At 43.4% G+C, this 16,044-nt stretch overlaps 1 long non-coding RNA gene across 1 annotated transcript in view; it reads left to right on the top strand.

Moving 5' to 3' along the window:
- Positions 1–14,805, top strand: part of LOC140599325 (uncharacterized) — a 45,130-nt gene extending 30,325 nt beyond the window's left edge. Inside the window, exon 4 of the long non-coding RNA XR_012002069.1 lies at positions 12,197–14,805. This is a non-coding gene — a long non-coding RNA (uncharacterized lncRNA). The remainder of the gene's footprint in view (positions 1–12,196) is intronic.
- The last annotated feature ends 1,239 nt before the right edge of the window (positions 14,806–16,044 follow it).

Genomic DNA, 16,044 nt, shown 5'->3' on the forward strand with positions numbered 1-16,044 from the left:
TATAACTTTCAAGCCCTTACAGCAATGTGGAAATGAATAATTCAAAAGTGAATTCCAGAAACTTTCCTGACCGAAAGTGAATCTTGGCATTGATACTATACAGGCAGCGAGACTTGCCCAAAAGCAATTTTAAAAGAAAGGCTCCACCCCTCTTTCCAATTCCAGGCACCTACTTGTCAAGGTTTTAGATTAAAAAGAGAGAGAGAGAGGATCCTATAAACACCATGAAGAAATGAGAGCTGAGACCTGTATGTTCTGGAATTCATCCACTAGACTTCTGCAATGAGAATACTCTAGAAAGTGTTAATTAGAGTTTGGGTATCACGTCTCTGATCTGTATCCCCAGTAGGTATTTCGAACATACCATACCTGACATAACCTGGCTTTCCCCCTGAAGACCTGTCCTGCCCCTCATTTCCTCCTTTTCTGTTCACCGGAGCTCCACAGACCCCCATGTGCAGGGTCACACCTCCTCTGTCCTCAGACAAGGAGTCTCTCTGAAACAAGTAATGAAATGGGTGCCAGCTCGGCGGGAACTCCCAGACTCGCTGCCCACATCAGTCACGCCCATTGCCGTGAAGCCATCAGGAGTGTCAGATGTGGCCTGCAGGCTGTCCAAACCTCCCCTGGTCTGTCAGGCTCGCCAAACCGTAATCCCCACCTACCATGGGGAGTTTATGGGACCCCACATATGTTGTTGAAGAAGAATTTATTCTTTTTCAAGATTGCAGTAATTAGAAGAAGGTGATTATAATTGAATCTAGGAAGTAACAATGCATTTAATAAATTCAACAAAATCTCACTGTGTCATATTGCAATAATATTGAAACCAAATAAGAAAAAGAAGGATGAAAACATACCTAAGCTGAGGGAAGTTGACTAATTTCTTAAATAAAACAGAAAAGGTACATATACAGGAAATACTGTGAACTTTATTTACTTATTTATTTGTTTATTTTATTTATTCAGGAGAGACACAGAAAGAGGCAGAGACATAGGCAGAGGGAGAAGCAGGCCCCATACAGGGAGCCTGACGTGGGACCCGATCCCGGGTCTCCAGGATCATGCCCTGGCCCAAAGGCAGGCGCTAAACCGCTGAGCCACCCAGGGATCCCCTAACATTATTTAAAAGCAGTGAATACACAAATATAAAACACTATATTTAGAACACAAAGCCCAAGCATTGTTATCACGTGGCAGTGTTTTCCAAATTTCAGCCTTCTGCTCACAAATGCTGGTTTTGCCATATCTGTGTCATTTGCATCATTATTATTTACTTACCGCATCTTTAATAAACTTAATGTTTTGTTTATTTGGAGGAGTATCTGTAAAGTCACAGGGCACTGAAATAGTTTAGCAACTTAAAAAAAAATTATCTAGCTGCATACCACCTAAAACCGTTTGCACAACCCCTCCACACTTTGGATTAAGGAAAGAGATAATCATACCTCCTGCTGTGTGAACACAGGTGCACAACAAATAAAGGAGATGGGTAGATGGGCAGAAGCAGCACAGAGAGGTGGCCCTTGCCTCACCCACACCCAGACGCCCTGACCTGCCAACAGCCGTCCCAAAATTTTGCCAAGTGGGCATGCTATGCTACTCATTTTATTAGGGAAATCTTTAAAAAAAAATGTAGGCAAGTCCTTTAAAATCTAAAATTTAACTTAAAACCTAGGGTAATTTCCTACCTCAAGTAAATTCTCAGTACAATAGGACTTCTCACAGAGCAGATCCAATATATCTAATAGGAGGGTGGAACCATAATCTGCATTAACATTGAAAAAATGTAAGAATAGAATAAATATTTGAAAAGTTACCAAGATGGCACTATAAAATCCAAACAATATTTATCTACATTTTTTTCTAATTATAAAAGTAATTTGTGTGTATTGCAGATCAGTTGAAAAATATAAGAAAATACAAATAAGGAAATAAATTTCATCTAGACATAAAACACTGTTAAAATCTTCACACATGTTCTTGATATCTTAATAATATGCAAATGCATAAATATGTAGACACATATTTTCACAAAAATGTGTTCCTGCAATATATACTGTTCTGTAACATGCTTCTCCTACTTAGCAATATTATGAGCACTTTTCCAGTTTACTAACTTTCCTAAAGCACCATTTCAAAGGCTCCACAGCATTTCATTATTGGAAACAGTTTAGCTTCTAGCCCAGTGTGGGACTTTTAGAACTGCTTGTACGTTTTCACTGTCATCCCCTTACACACGAACTCTAGTGGACGTTTGGTTAAAATGAAACATTTGAAATATCACCGTTACGATTCCCTACCTTAACCAATATTTTCCCTTATCTGACCAAATATTTCAGCAAAGTGTCCAAAGAGTGCAGTGTTTCTCTATGCTCCTTAGAGAAGTTTTATGTTTTCATTTGTTTTACAAATGTGTTCATAGTGGGCTTCATAGTGTCATACATTTTATATTTTTATGTGCTCAGCTCTACTAAGCTTCCCACCTCTGGTTTCTGGTTTTGGTATTACGCTTACACTCTCAACTTACTTAAACTTTTCTTACATTCTCTTACTAAGTGTATTGTTTCCTCAATGCAAACAAACTTTTACACAATGCACACTTCTTGACCTAACTAACCTGGGTTTTTAATAGATTGTGTTGCAACTTTGAATGGATCTTCTATCCTCAGCATCGTTGCCCACTGGGTATTGCTACCATCTGGAAGCACCACTGGCTTTGTGCATTAATTTTATTGTCTGTTGTTGTCATTTCTTTTTGTTGTTGTTGTTGTTGTTGTTGTCATTTCCTCTCCTGATTTTATCAATTTGAGTCCATTCTTTTGGGTGTTTTGAGGAAGTTTTATGCCTCCAAGCTCTGATTCTGAAATCAGCCAGACCTGTGCTTGCATTCTAGGTACCCCATTTGCTAGATCTAGGTCTTGGGCAGGTCATTATATTCTCTTCTCCTCAGCTGTATTGAGATATACTTGACAACACTGTGTAAGTTCAAGCTGTACAGCCTAATGATCCTGTATATATATTGTGAAAAGTTACCACATTAAGGTCAGTTAGTACATTTATCATCTCACAAAGTTACCACACGTGTGTGCAGGGTGCGATGAGAACATTTAAGATCTACCCTCAGCAAATTTCAAGTATATAATATAGTGTCATTAACCACAGTCACCATGCTATGTGTTAGATCCCTAGAACTTATTCATCTAATAACTAGAAATTTGTATTGTTTGATCAACATCTCCCCATTTCCCCCTCCCTCACCCCCTGACAACCTGTCCCAGTGAGCCGGACTTTTTTAGACTCCATATGTATAACTGAGATCATACAGTATTTGTCCTTCTCTGTTGCCTACTTCACTTAGCATAATCTCCTCAAGGTTCATCCATGTTGCTGCAAATGCAGATTTCCTTCTTTTATTTATGGCTGGATAATTATCCATTATAAATAAATAAATACATACATACATACTTCCATAACATGGATAAATAAAAATATATATCTAACTGATTTTTTAAAAGATTTTATTTACTTACTTGAGAGAGCAGGACAGTGAGCATGAGCTGGGGGAGGGGCAGAGGGAGCAGGAGAAGCAGACCCCCAGCTGAGCAGGAAGCCTGAGTCAGGTCTCCATCCCAGGACCCTGAAGTCACCATCTGAGCCAAAGGCTGATGCTTAATCATCTGAGCCACCCAGATGCCCCTGTTGATGGGTTTCTTTTGCTGTACAGAAGCTTTTTAACTTGGTGTCATTCTACTTGTCTATTTTTGCTTTTGTTACCTCTGCTTTTGGTGTCATCTCCAAAAAGTCATCTACCCTGTTGATGGGTTTCTTTTGCTGTACAGAAGCTTTTTAACTTGGTGTCATTCTACTTGTCTATTTTTGCTTTTGTTACCTATGCTTTTGGTGTCATCTCCAAAAAGTCATCACCAAGACTAATGTCAAGGGGTTTTTCCCCATGTTTTCTTCTAGGAACTTTATTTACAGTTTCAAGTTTTTCATTGAAGTCTTTAATCCATTTTGGTTCATTTTTGTGAGTGGTGTAAAATAGAGATCTAAATTCATTCCTTTGCATGGATATCCAGTTTTTCCAATGCCGATCGTTATCTTCTGAAGGCTCAGGTTTCATTTTTGTAAAATGTGCATGTAATTTTTGTAAAATGACACCTCACTAAAATGGTGTCACAGTGAAGTGAGATAATGTGTTTAAGAATGTATTATACATGCACATATATGTATATACATTATATGTAAATATGTATCTCAGACAGGTCAGGTGTAAATAGTAGAAGTTCCTTTCCTTTTTGTTTTTGGATGTTGTATCTCTTATTTCTTTTTTTGGTCTTACTACCTTGGGTAGAACTTCTGGAACGCTGAGTAACAATAGAGAAAGAGGGTCTTCCTGCCAATAATATGGGAGAGCTTAGTGCTTCCTCTCCAACGTTGCTGGCACCTGCTTCTATTTCATGATCCTCATCAGGAATTCCTCCAAGGATAAAATTCATGGCTGTCTCCTCTCCCATATTTTGGGAGCCTGAACCGCTCTCATGACGGACAGCCTAGCAGCACTATTAAGAGAAAGTCAGGAGTCTTTCCATGTTGCATGGTTCAGATGTTCAATTTTAAGCATCTTACATTGATCTTGCTTGCTGGAAGTCCACGGTGTCTGGTTTCAACAGTGCAAGCTGCTCCTGCTGGTGCTCTCTGCCTGAGGGTGTCTGCCCTTCCTTCCCATCCTCCCAAAAGGAGGGTCTGCCCTGGACAGTTGGCCTAGTAATGCCATAAGAGTTACCTCCTCCTCTTCCATCTTTTTCACTTGCTTATCTCAGAGCATAAAGAGATGTTGAAATGCATAGACCAAAAACATCTGGGCAACTTCCAGGTAGAGGCAGGCAGGCTTGACTTCACAGAGAGGATTTATGACTTTAGATGTACAGCCAGGAAAGGAGAATAAAAGCTGGCATGTAGAACATATTCAAGAGAGGTTCTGATCAACTTAGAAAAGCAAAAACATGTCAAGGATGTTTCCTGCTATTTCTATTTATCAAAGTTTTATTAAATAAGTCTGCTAAATTATATCAATGTATTTTTAGTATAGGTAAAACAATAAACAAATAATTTTCCTGTTTTTAATCTACTTCTTTTTTGTTTCCTTGATGGTGTCTTTCAAAAAAAAAGTACAATTTATTAAGTTTTTTATTTTTTTAAAAAGATTGTATTTATTTTTTCATGAGAGACACAGAGGCAAAGACATAGGCAGAGGGAGAAGCAGGCTTCCCGCGGGGTGAACAATGCAGGACTGGATCCCAGGACCCCAGGATCATGACCTGAGCCAAAGGCAGACACTGAACCACTGAGCCACCCAAGCGCCCTAAGTTTCTCTTTTATGGGTCATGCCTTTTGTGTCCTATCTAAGAAATTTTTGCCACTTCAAGGCTTCAAAGGTTTTTCTCCTACAAGTTCTATGGTTTTTAATTTTATACTTAGGGCTCTAATCCATTTTGAGTTAATTCTTGTGTATAGTGTGAATTTAAGGTCAATGTTGCATTTTTTCCCTCCATATGAATATCTAGTTTTCTTGGCACCATTTGCTGAAAAGACAGTCTTTTCTTCATTGAGTTATGTTGACACCTTTGTTGAAAATAAATTGACCATATATATGTAGGTGCATTTCTACTGATAAGTAAAGATGCAATCCTCTTTTTTATTTTATGCTTCAATCCTGCAACACCACCAAATTCATCTTCACTTCTAGTAGTTGCCTGATCAAGCATAAATAGGTATTGATTTAAAATGCTTTTTTCTGCTCAATGGATATGATCATGTGATTTTTATTCTTTGGTCCATTAATATGATGGTTTACACTGTATGATTTTTGAATATTGAACTAGCCTTGCATCCCTGGAATAAACTCCATTTATTTGTGGCACATAATACTTTTTTTTTACTGCTGAATTCTATGAACAAATGTTTTGTTAAGGATTTGTGCATCTGTATTAATGAGAAATACTGACCTGCAGTTTTCTTTTTTGTTCTGTCTGTCTGGTGTTGATGTAGGGTTAACATGAGCTTCATAAAATGAATTGGCAAGTGTTTTCTCCTCTTCTATTTTCCAAAAGAGATTGTGGAAAACTAGTGCTAATTTTTTAAGCATTTGGTACAAGTCTCCAGTGAAACTATCTGGGTCTGGAGATTTATCTTTTGGCAGTTTTTAAATTACAAATTCAATTTCCTTAATAGTTATAAAGCTGTTCCAATTTTCTAATTTTATATTGTGAGAGTTGGAGTAGTCTGTTTTTTGATGACTTGGTCCATTTCATCCAAATGGTCATATTCATGTAGAGTTGTTTGTACTCTGTTAGTCTCCTGTTTCTGTCTGCAGGGTCTATGAGGACAACCCTTGTTCATTTTCCATCTTGGTAATTTGTGTCTTCTCTCTTTTCTGCCTTGCTAGAGATTAGTCTATTTTCTTTTTATCTTTTCAAAGAACTGGTTCTGTTTCATTGCTTTTCTCTTATTTTCCTGTTTTTAATTTCATCCCTTACCATTATCATTCTTTCCTTCTGCTTCTTTGGGTTTATTTTGCTCTTTCTTTTCAGGGTCCTTGGGGTAGGAGCTTCAATTATTGATTTGAGACACTTCCCCTTTGTTAATGGATGTATTTAGTACTAACTTTTCTTTCAACACTGCTTTAATTGTATTACTAAAATTTTGACATGTTGCCATTCAATTGATGTGTTTTTAAAATTTTTCTTGAGACTTTATAACCCAGGGATTATCTAGAATTTCAATGTTTAGTTCTCAAGTGTTTGGAGGTTTTCCTGTTATCTTTCTGTTACTGATTTCTGTTCATGATTCCATTTGGTCAGTGAACACATTCTGTAATTTCAACTTTTAAAATTTTGTTGGGATTTGTTTTATGGCCCAGGATGTGGCCTACCTTGATGTATATCCCAAGGGTACTTGAAAAGAAAGTATATTTGGTGTTGTTGGCACAGTGTTTGATAAACGTTGATTCTGTTTGTTGATGATATTGTTAAGTCCTGTGTCCTTGTGATTTTCTGTCTGTTTCATCGTTGCTGAGAGAGACATGTTGATGTCTCCATTTGGAATTGTGGATGTTGCCTTTTGTTCCTTTTAGTTCCATCAGCTTTTGCTTCACTTACTTTGTAGTTCTGTTGTTTGGTTCACACACATTTAGGATTCCTGTGTCTTTTTGGTGGATTGAGATTTTTATCATTTTATAATGTCCCTCTCTTTCTCCAGAAATTTCCTTTGCTCTGAAGCCTATTTTATCTGATGTAATATAGTCACTTCTGCTTCTTTTGGATAATGTTTGTATGATACATCCTCTTCCACTGCCAATATTGTTATGTTTGAAGTGAGGCTTTTGTTGGATGGCACATAGGTCCCAGTTCTTAACCCATTCTGCCAATCTTACAGTGTGTTGCATTCCTTAGGCCTTTACATTTAGTGTAATTACTGGTATGTTATGGCTCCCATCTGATATTTGATTTTGTTTTCTGTTTGTCCTCTGTTTTTCACTTTTGTTTTCTTTTTCCTGTCTGTGGATCACTCGAACAATTTCTAGAATTCTATTTTGATTTATCTGTATTGTTTTTGAACATATATATTTTTTAAAGATTTCATTTATCTATTTGAGAGAGAGAGCATGAGCTGGTGCGGGGCGGGGGGGGGGGGGGGGAGGAGGGGAAGCAGAGGGAGAGGGAGAAGCAGACTCCCTGAGCAGGGAGCCCAATGTGGGACTCATCCCAGGACCCTGGGATCATGATCTGAGCAGAAGGCAGATGCTTAATCGACTGAGCCACACAGAGGCCCCTTTGAACATATTTCTTTGTATAGCTATTTTAGTGTTTAGTGATTCCTCTAGATGCTACTTCATACATGATTAGCTTATTGCAGCCTATTAGTATCACCATTTTACCTGTTCAGATGAAGCTTAGAAACCTTATCTCACTGTATGTTTTTTTACCCTCTTCTGTCTATGATGTCATTTTCTTATTTCCTCCACGTCAGACAGTGTTATAATTTTTGCTTCACTTGTCAAACACAATTTAGAAAACGCAAGAGGACAGGAATGCTTATTATATTTACACATATTTTGTTTGCCATGTTCTTTCTTCCTCCTTGATGTTCAAGTTTCCTCCCTGCATCATTTCCTTTTGGCTTTGGGAAATTAAACCTTAATCCTTTTTGGGTAAGTATGCTGGTAACAAAATTTCTTTGTTTTTCTTCGAATGAGAATGATTTGATTTTCCCCTGTAATCCTGAAGGTTATTTTTGCTGGATCCAGGCTTCTAGGTTGACAGTTCTTTTGGTGTTCGAAAAATATTGGTCTACTTTCTTCTGGCCTCTATGCTTTCTCATGAGAAATATGCTATAATTTGAATTGTTTTTCCTCTATGGGTAAAACACCAGTTCATTTTGTCTTTAGTTTTCAGAATTTTGACAATGTTGTTTTTTTGGTGTGGACTTCTTTGTGTTTATCCTATTTGGGAATTTTTTCAGCTTCTTAACTTTTTTTATCAGCTTCTTAATTTTGTAGGTTTATGTCATTTGCATATTGGGGGAGTTTTGATCCATTACATATTTATTTACTTGAATTTCTTCTATCCCCATCCTCTTTCACCTCTTCTTCCAGGACTCTGGTGTCATGAATGTTGGATCTTTTTTTAGAGTCCCTTAGGTCTCTCTCTCTCTCTCTCTCTTTCTCTCTGTTTAAGTCTGTTTCCTCTCTGTTGTTCAGATTGGATGGTTTTTATTGTTTTCTTTGAGTTCACGGATTCTTTCCTCTGCCCTTTCTTTTTTTCTGTTGAGCCAATCTATAAAGATTTATTTTATTAAATCTATTAAGTTTTATTTCAGTTCCTCTTCTCAGGAGAGCTACCTACCTGGCTGGTCACATGGCCTGCTGTCTCCTCTCTGGGCACAAGCTGGAGCTCAACTTGTAGGTGGAACAGGTTGCAGGAACCAGGGTTGTGTGGTTAGATGTCAGAAGGGCAGGCCAGAGTCTGGCCAGGCTATCTCCAGCTGTAAAACCAAATGAATGTCCAGAGAGAACTGGAGAAATGCAGACTTGAAGAACGTTCTGGATGTCCTTTTTTTCCAGCCGTTGGTTACCATTGGTGGCTGCAGCCTCCCACATAGCCCTCAGTCATGCCATGTTGCCCTAGGAGCCCACCCAGTTACCCTACCCTCCTTCCCATGGAGCCACTTCCTAAAATGTAGACAAGCCACCTGGGCAAGGGTTGCATGTTGTTGTTAGGTTCTCTAACTGTCTGATCTTAAATATCTCTATGCTCACAAGAACAGTTTCTAGGCTCCACTTTTGTACAAAGGATCTTCGTCTTCATGTAATGGTCATAATTCGCATAATGGCAGCAATTATAACTCTGTATTCTGCAGACACAGTTCCCGTGTCTTAGATGGACTAGCCCATTATTCTGCTCAAATGCCCTGTGGATTTGTTTCTGTTTCCTCCGATGGCAAGGTCAGGTGCTTCAGCTGAGGCGATGTCTTGGTGCAGGATCCCTCCTGAGCCAATCTAACTCCAGGCCCAGACTGAGCCACTGTGCTCTGCGCTGACCAGTCCAACACCTTAAGGACCTGCCAGGAGGGAGGCCTTTGGGCTGCTGTTTACTGCCCCCGCCCCCAGCAGCTTGTGAGCAATATGGTTTATCCTTCCTTTCCTGCTGAGCATTTGGATGCTTGGCACATCAAAGGGTTAAAGGTGTTGCTTTTGGATTCACAAAGTAAACATATTTTCTTAATCCCTCTCACCATGTCTGTACATGGCATTTATGTACTAATTGTGTTTTATGGAAAGAGAACTCATGCTTGGTTCAAACAAATCCTTAAGTTGGAAAGAATGCTCTATCCTGTGGTGGATAAGAATGCAGAATGAGTGCTTGGGGAGTCAGGCAGCCCGGGTGGGAGGATGAATAGGCTGGCATCCCACCAGTGTCGGCCAGCACAGACTTGATATCCTGGTGCTTAGCAGTCCTAGTGGTATCTGGTGTGTCTTACACAGACACACCACTAAGGGCATTTACTTCTGGGTGATCATAACCCAGTTAGGTATTATGTTTGCATTTAAAGAGGCACCTATGTTTTCCTCCTTGGTCACAGTCTCTGCTCCCTCAAGAGCACAATTCAAAGCATTTCTAGCTCAAAAGGCATCAAGCATGTCCTAATCACACTGTCAATCAAGATATCTTTCCTGGCATCAGAAAGTTCACTGCTGGTGGAGGAACAATGAATGAAGTCCTTTACTGACTGTCTTTCCCTGACTGTCTGGATGGCTGTTGGTTTTTTGGCCCATGACAAGGTCGTAGAAAAGTACAAGAGGATTTTGGAAGACCAGTATGTCCTTGACAAACAATTTAGATAATCCTGCTGTGTTTCTGTGAGTTTATTCTTTGCAATTGTGGTTTCAAACTGTAGAGTGGTTTCGTAGGAAACAAACAGCAAGGAGGAGAAAAAGCATGGGGGCCCATCATGATATGGGGTGGACAGCCGTGGGGAGGTTCACTGTACATTTTATGTTCCCACCATGGTGTGAAACTGTCCTCACTGATGTGAAGTTCCTGGAGCAGCTACAATAACAACAGGCCTTCAGAGGATGCCAACTCTTTCAACATCCTATTTATCTTACGGAGAAAGTGCTTATAAAATCTGGAAACTTCACGGTAGAGCTTACAAAAGTCTTGGTAATACTCAGAAGTCTCTGCTGAGCAAAGCCCAGGCTCACAGCAGGATCCAATTACCCAGTGGAGGATTTAAGGACAGTTCCATTGAAGGGGACAGCTGAGCTTGGTGAATTACACAGGCAATGTCTCTGCTTTTCTCCTGCTTCTGGATCCAGTGGTATGAGAACTGTTCCCACAGTGGCCTGAGGAACCTGTCCTTTCTAGAGAGGTTATAAGAACAATTACCATCCTCCACTGGAGGAAGAGAGAAGACTCCTTAGTTTTGCTATTTCCAGACAAATCCTGGACCAGGGGGTTGGTGTTGATTCGATTTCTCCTCCCCACTTCACACTGTAAGTGAAGTCAACCAGAAGTGTAGTAATGAAGGGAAAAGGAAAGGAAAATAGGCCCCAGGGCACTTGAGGCAGAAGGGACACAGTTCCAGGCCCAGGGCTGGAGGTGAGCAGCATCTATGGCTGGGAGTGTGGGTCACACCTCTGAGGGAGGAAGCTCTGTACCCAGCCCAGCAGCTGTTACCTTGGAAGACACCCTAGAATTTAGTGACCTGGAGGACCCTGAGGTCTGGACGTGGCTGGGCTGAGGGCTGTTGGAGAAATTCAAGCCGAGAGTGGGCTCTGTGGAGACAGAAGTTCCAAAGCCACAGTGATAAGGAGTCTGGCGTCTGCAAAGGAGGGCCTGGCCGTGCTGTGCCTGCAGTGACAAGGTTGGACAGGAAATGTTGGGCAAGGTTGCCCACTGGCCACCCTCCAGTAAAAACATCCTGGGGCCCCCGACTGCCCACCTGACCAGGGGGGACAGCTACTGACAGGGCTGTGTGTGCAGGAGGCTGGTCAGTCTGTCTTTCAAAGGACTTAATGCTCCTCCCTCCCTGCCGCTGCACTCTGGTTGGTTCGACTGCAAGACTGGGTTAAGCTGATGAAATGTGAGTCGCATCTGTGCATCTGCGCAGGTGCCTTGGGGACACCATGCGCTTTGCCACGTGCCCTTCCTCTTGGCAGGGGTCTCCAATTTCCCTGCATCCAGAGACCCCTTCAGCTTGAGTCTCAGAGGTCACAAGCAGATGGGGATGGAGCCTGGCTGACCCAAGCACAGTGTTGGTTACTGAGCACAACCCGGCTCAGGCTGCGTGACTCAAGGGCCTGGATCCGAGTCCCCTTCACCAGCTCTGGAGCCATGCCAGAGGCCCCACAATGTGTGGGAGAAGTGTGGCCTCTGGTCTCTGACCCAATGAAGCCATGATGTGTTGGGGCAATGACTGCCCACTCTGGCTTCCCTCAGACCAGGGCTGTACCAGGGACCCAGCTTCACACCAACCCCAGGGCTGCACTGGGAAGCCTGCCCCGGGACCCCTCCCCAGGACCCTGCTTCAGCCCCAGGACTTGACTCTGGGAACATGCTCTTCTGGTTTATCCTCAGGGGGCCTTTTGCCCAGGAACCCACTCTTCCGTCTGTGTTTCTTCTGCTTCCAGGAGCCCCTCTCCTGGCGGGAAGCCCTTCCTGCAATTCAAGTGACGACGACGTTTGGCCCGCCCTTCTGTCTCTGCCCCTGAGGAGGGTACATGACCCAGCTCTGGCCTGTCCACAGCCACTGGTGGGTGAGCTGGGTCAGTTGGAGCATCTGGGGACTTGGGCAGCTCCTCTGCTGGCTCCCCAGCAACGGGAGGGGAGGGGACCCTGGGATGACCTTGATCCTGCCCCTGCAGCTGCAGGTGTGCCATTCTGGTGGACAAGTTTGCTCCTTCTCAAGTAGAGGTATAGACAGCTGAGTCTCTGTCTGGGCCACCGAGGGTCTGGAGATGCCGTGGGCCACCTGCAAGGCCCGAGCCAGTAGTGGGGGGAAGGTGTAGAGGTGTGGCAGACGGCAGTGCCAGACAAGGTGCTGCATGTGGGCCAGGCTGCTGCGGAGGGACACAAGGCCACCCCCGGCCTGGCTCCAGGGTGCTGGGGGGCTCCTGCAGTGGTCACTGGTTTTGCCCTGTTTTGTGTCAAGGAGTCAGGTCCCTGAGAGTCCTCACGTCCATGCCTGGGCCTGGCCTATACCCTGCCCCTGCTGGTGTGTAACATAAGAGCCCTCAGAGTCATGGCCCCACAGCCACCTTGGTCAGCATCCCTGCCTTTCCTGGTCATGCCAGCTGGGGTTACCCACCTTCCCATTCCTCCTGCAGCCCCACCTCAGGGTGGCTGGACAGTGCTGTAGAGGGCGGGCCTCAGCCAGAGGCTCTGGGGCCCTTATCTCTCATTTCCATGGTCTTGCTGGGCTATAGGATGGGACAACTTCCTGAGCATTGCAGTGGCAGCTAGGCAGGGTCCATGAGGTCCTAACAAAGAAGACTTACGGAAAGTGCTCGTTTAGTTCCTGGCCCATGGCAAATGCTCAATCGGTTCCAAAGATCATTGCAAATATTTCTATCGCTGTTGAGGCTGGGCATTTAAAAATGTGTCTGGTTCATGTTAGAGCACCTCCAGCGGATCACACTCATACCTCAGTTTTAAACTGGCTTGAAACACAGTGAGGCCATAGGTGGAAGGATCTTCTGGTTGGTCCCTGACCTGGCCAGGAGCCCTACACCCATGTCCCTGGGCTAGCAGCCCAAAGTGGTGAATGGGTGCCCGGACAGAAGCCACAGAGCTAGTGAATGTCGACATCGAAGACTCTGGACTCAGGCAAGCCTGGTGCCAAAAAGCAGGCATGACTGTTCCTTATGCCAGGAAAATCCGTTTTAAATACAGTGTGTCGCAATCTGCCTTGATTCCTTTCCTGCTGCCCCCACCCCAGCTTCAAGTAAATAGTCATATGCTCTGTTTTTGTTCATTGTGAAATTTGACCCTCCTGGTATAGCCCTACCCTGTCTTCCCTCTTCTTCACTAGAACCTCTAATTCTCCAGGGCCAGCCCTGCTTTAGTGGCTCACTTCAAGCTCCAAGAGGGCAGAGCTCCCAGACTGCAGCTTAGGAAAAGGCTATATCTAAGCTTTAAAATGCAGACATGAGAGATTTCATCATTTGGTTTTTACTGCTTTATCAAAAACACATCATTTCCTAAATGCAATGTGAATACCTTCCCCTCACCTCCCCTGAGAAGAGGGATTCTCTTCTCAGCCCTGCCCTCGACAGCCTGCAGCTCAGGCCACCGGTTTAAGGTCCCCATGTGGCCACCTTATGTGCCTGTCACTGCTCAGAGCTGGCCATCAGCCAGCCTGTAGGCAGAGCCCACGAAAGGACAGGCTTAGGGCAGAAAGTCCACTTGGAATTTTATTGCTGTCTTTATTCCTGGGTGGACGTGGAATTTAACTTGACAGATATTTACTAACTGACCAGAGGAAGGTAGGAGGGTTAATCCCACTGCAAGAAGGCAAGGAGAGATGCAGGTGTGGGGCTCCAGGGAGAGGTGGAAGGAGCAGCCACTGCAGGCTGGAGCTGGCAACCTCGGCCCCCGTTCACCCGAGCCACCTCGCTGTCCATCCCTGTGGCCCCAGCACAGAGTGCGGGCAGGGGCAGGGACACCGTAGTGAGAGAGCCCCCAAATACAGGAGGCTTGGGGCCCTGCCTCACTGCTGCCCGTCTCATTCTGGCCTGCTCCCTCCCCAGAGGTAAGAGCAGTGCTTGCTGCAGGAGTGACAATGGGGCAAACGAGGCTTTAGTGAGAGGAGGCACAAAACTCCAGAGGCAGGGACCCTGTCCTCAAAAAGAATGAGATCTTGCCATGTGCGATGACATGGGTGGAAAACAAGGGCACGGTGAAGTAAGTCAGAGGCAGACGCCACATGCTCTGTCTTATATGGGGTGTGCACACAGCAAACAGGCTCGCAGGTACGGGGCAGATGGGTGGCTGCTGAGGTGCATGTGGGAGAGGTGGCTCAACTATTTCTGCCTAAGTAAATCAAATAAAAAACAGGGAATTTCGGGGCATGTGGGTGGCTTCGTTGGTGAAGTGTCTGCCCTTGGCTGAGGTCATGGTCCTGGGGTCCTGGGCTAGGACCACATTGGGCTCCCCGCTCAGCAGGGCATCTCCCTCTGCCTCTGTCCCTCCCCCTGCTTGTACTCTCTCTCAAATAAATAAATAAAATCTTTAAAACAAACCAGGGCATCTGAAGATGCTTGTAATTTTCTGTGTCTGATGAGTTGGGCAGGAGTTGAATTACAGTTCTGAATATTTACTCCCAGTTAATTCAGTTGTGGTCACACGTTTCCTCTTCTAACAAATGGAGTTACTGACTTCTTGATATGTCAGTTGAACATTTATAGTTCAATGAACAGGACAATTTCATTTTACTATTAAAATATTAGTGGGATGCCCGGGTGGCTCAGGGATTTGGGATCTGCCTTTGGCCTGGGAGATGACCCCGGGGACCCCGGATCAAGTTCCATATCAGGCTCCCTGCAAGGAGCCTGCTTCTCCCTCTGCCTGTGTCTCTGCCTCTCTCTGTGTCTTTCATGAATAAATAAATAAAATCTTTAAAAATAATAATAAAATAAAGTACTAGAGAAAGAGGGTGCCTGGGGCATGCAATCCATCGGGCATCCAACTCTTGGTTTCAGCAAAGGTCGTGGGATTGAGCCCTGTGCACGGCTCTGGACTCAGCAGGAGTCTGACTGGGATTCTCTCCCTCTTCCCCTCCCCTGCTCTCTCACTCTCTGTAACATAAATAAAGTAAAATAAAATACAGGGACGCCTGGGTGGCTCAGCCGTTTGGTGCATGCCTTCAGCCCAGGGTGTAATCCTGGGGTTCCAGGATCGAGTACCACATCAGGCTTCCTGCATGGAGCCTGCATCTCCCTCTGCCTGTGTCTCTGCCTCTCTCTCTCTCTGTGTGTGTGTGTGTGCCTCTCATGAATAAATAAGTAAAATCTTTAAAAAAATAAAATACATATGATAAAATAAAATACTGAAGACACAAAAGTTGCTCGTTCTTTTTACCAGCCTTATGTTATGAGTTATCCCTGTTCTTAAACCTTTAATCGTATGTGTACATACATTTACATGATTTCAATATTGTTCATACACTGCTTAATGTTCCAGTTTTTTTCAGATAAGAAATTTTTATTTGTATCTTTACAAATTTACACTTACCAATGATAAAAAGCCATAAAATAGGTATGTGATTTACTCAATTGCCCTATTGCTGGATATTTTGAACTGTTTTCTACTTGTACATAAATGGCTTTACTATATGTTCTCTAAATTAGTTCTGTATGGGTTAAGTTGGTTGAGAGGCATGAATTTTTGTTCAATTGCATTCCCAGGGTTGTGGCCTCTGCATGTACCCTCACTCTAGCCACATGTAAAAGTGTGGTGGAAATGCAGCAGAACCCACTGT

The sequence above is a fragment of the Vulpes vulpes genome, chromosome 6 (genome assembly GCF_048418805.1).
Source record: "Vulpes vulpes isolate BD-2025 chromosome 6, VulVul3, whole genome shotgun sequence".
In the NCBI taxonomy this organism is placed as follows: Eukaryota; Metazoa; Chordata; class Mammalia; order Carnivora; family Canidae; genus Vulpes; species Vulpes vulpes.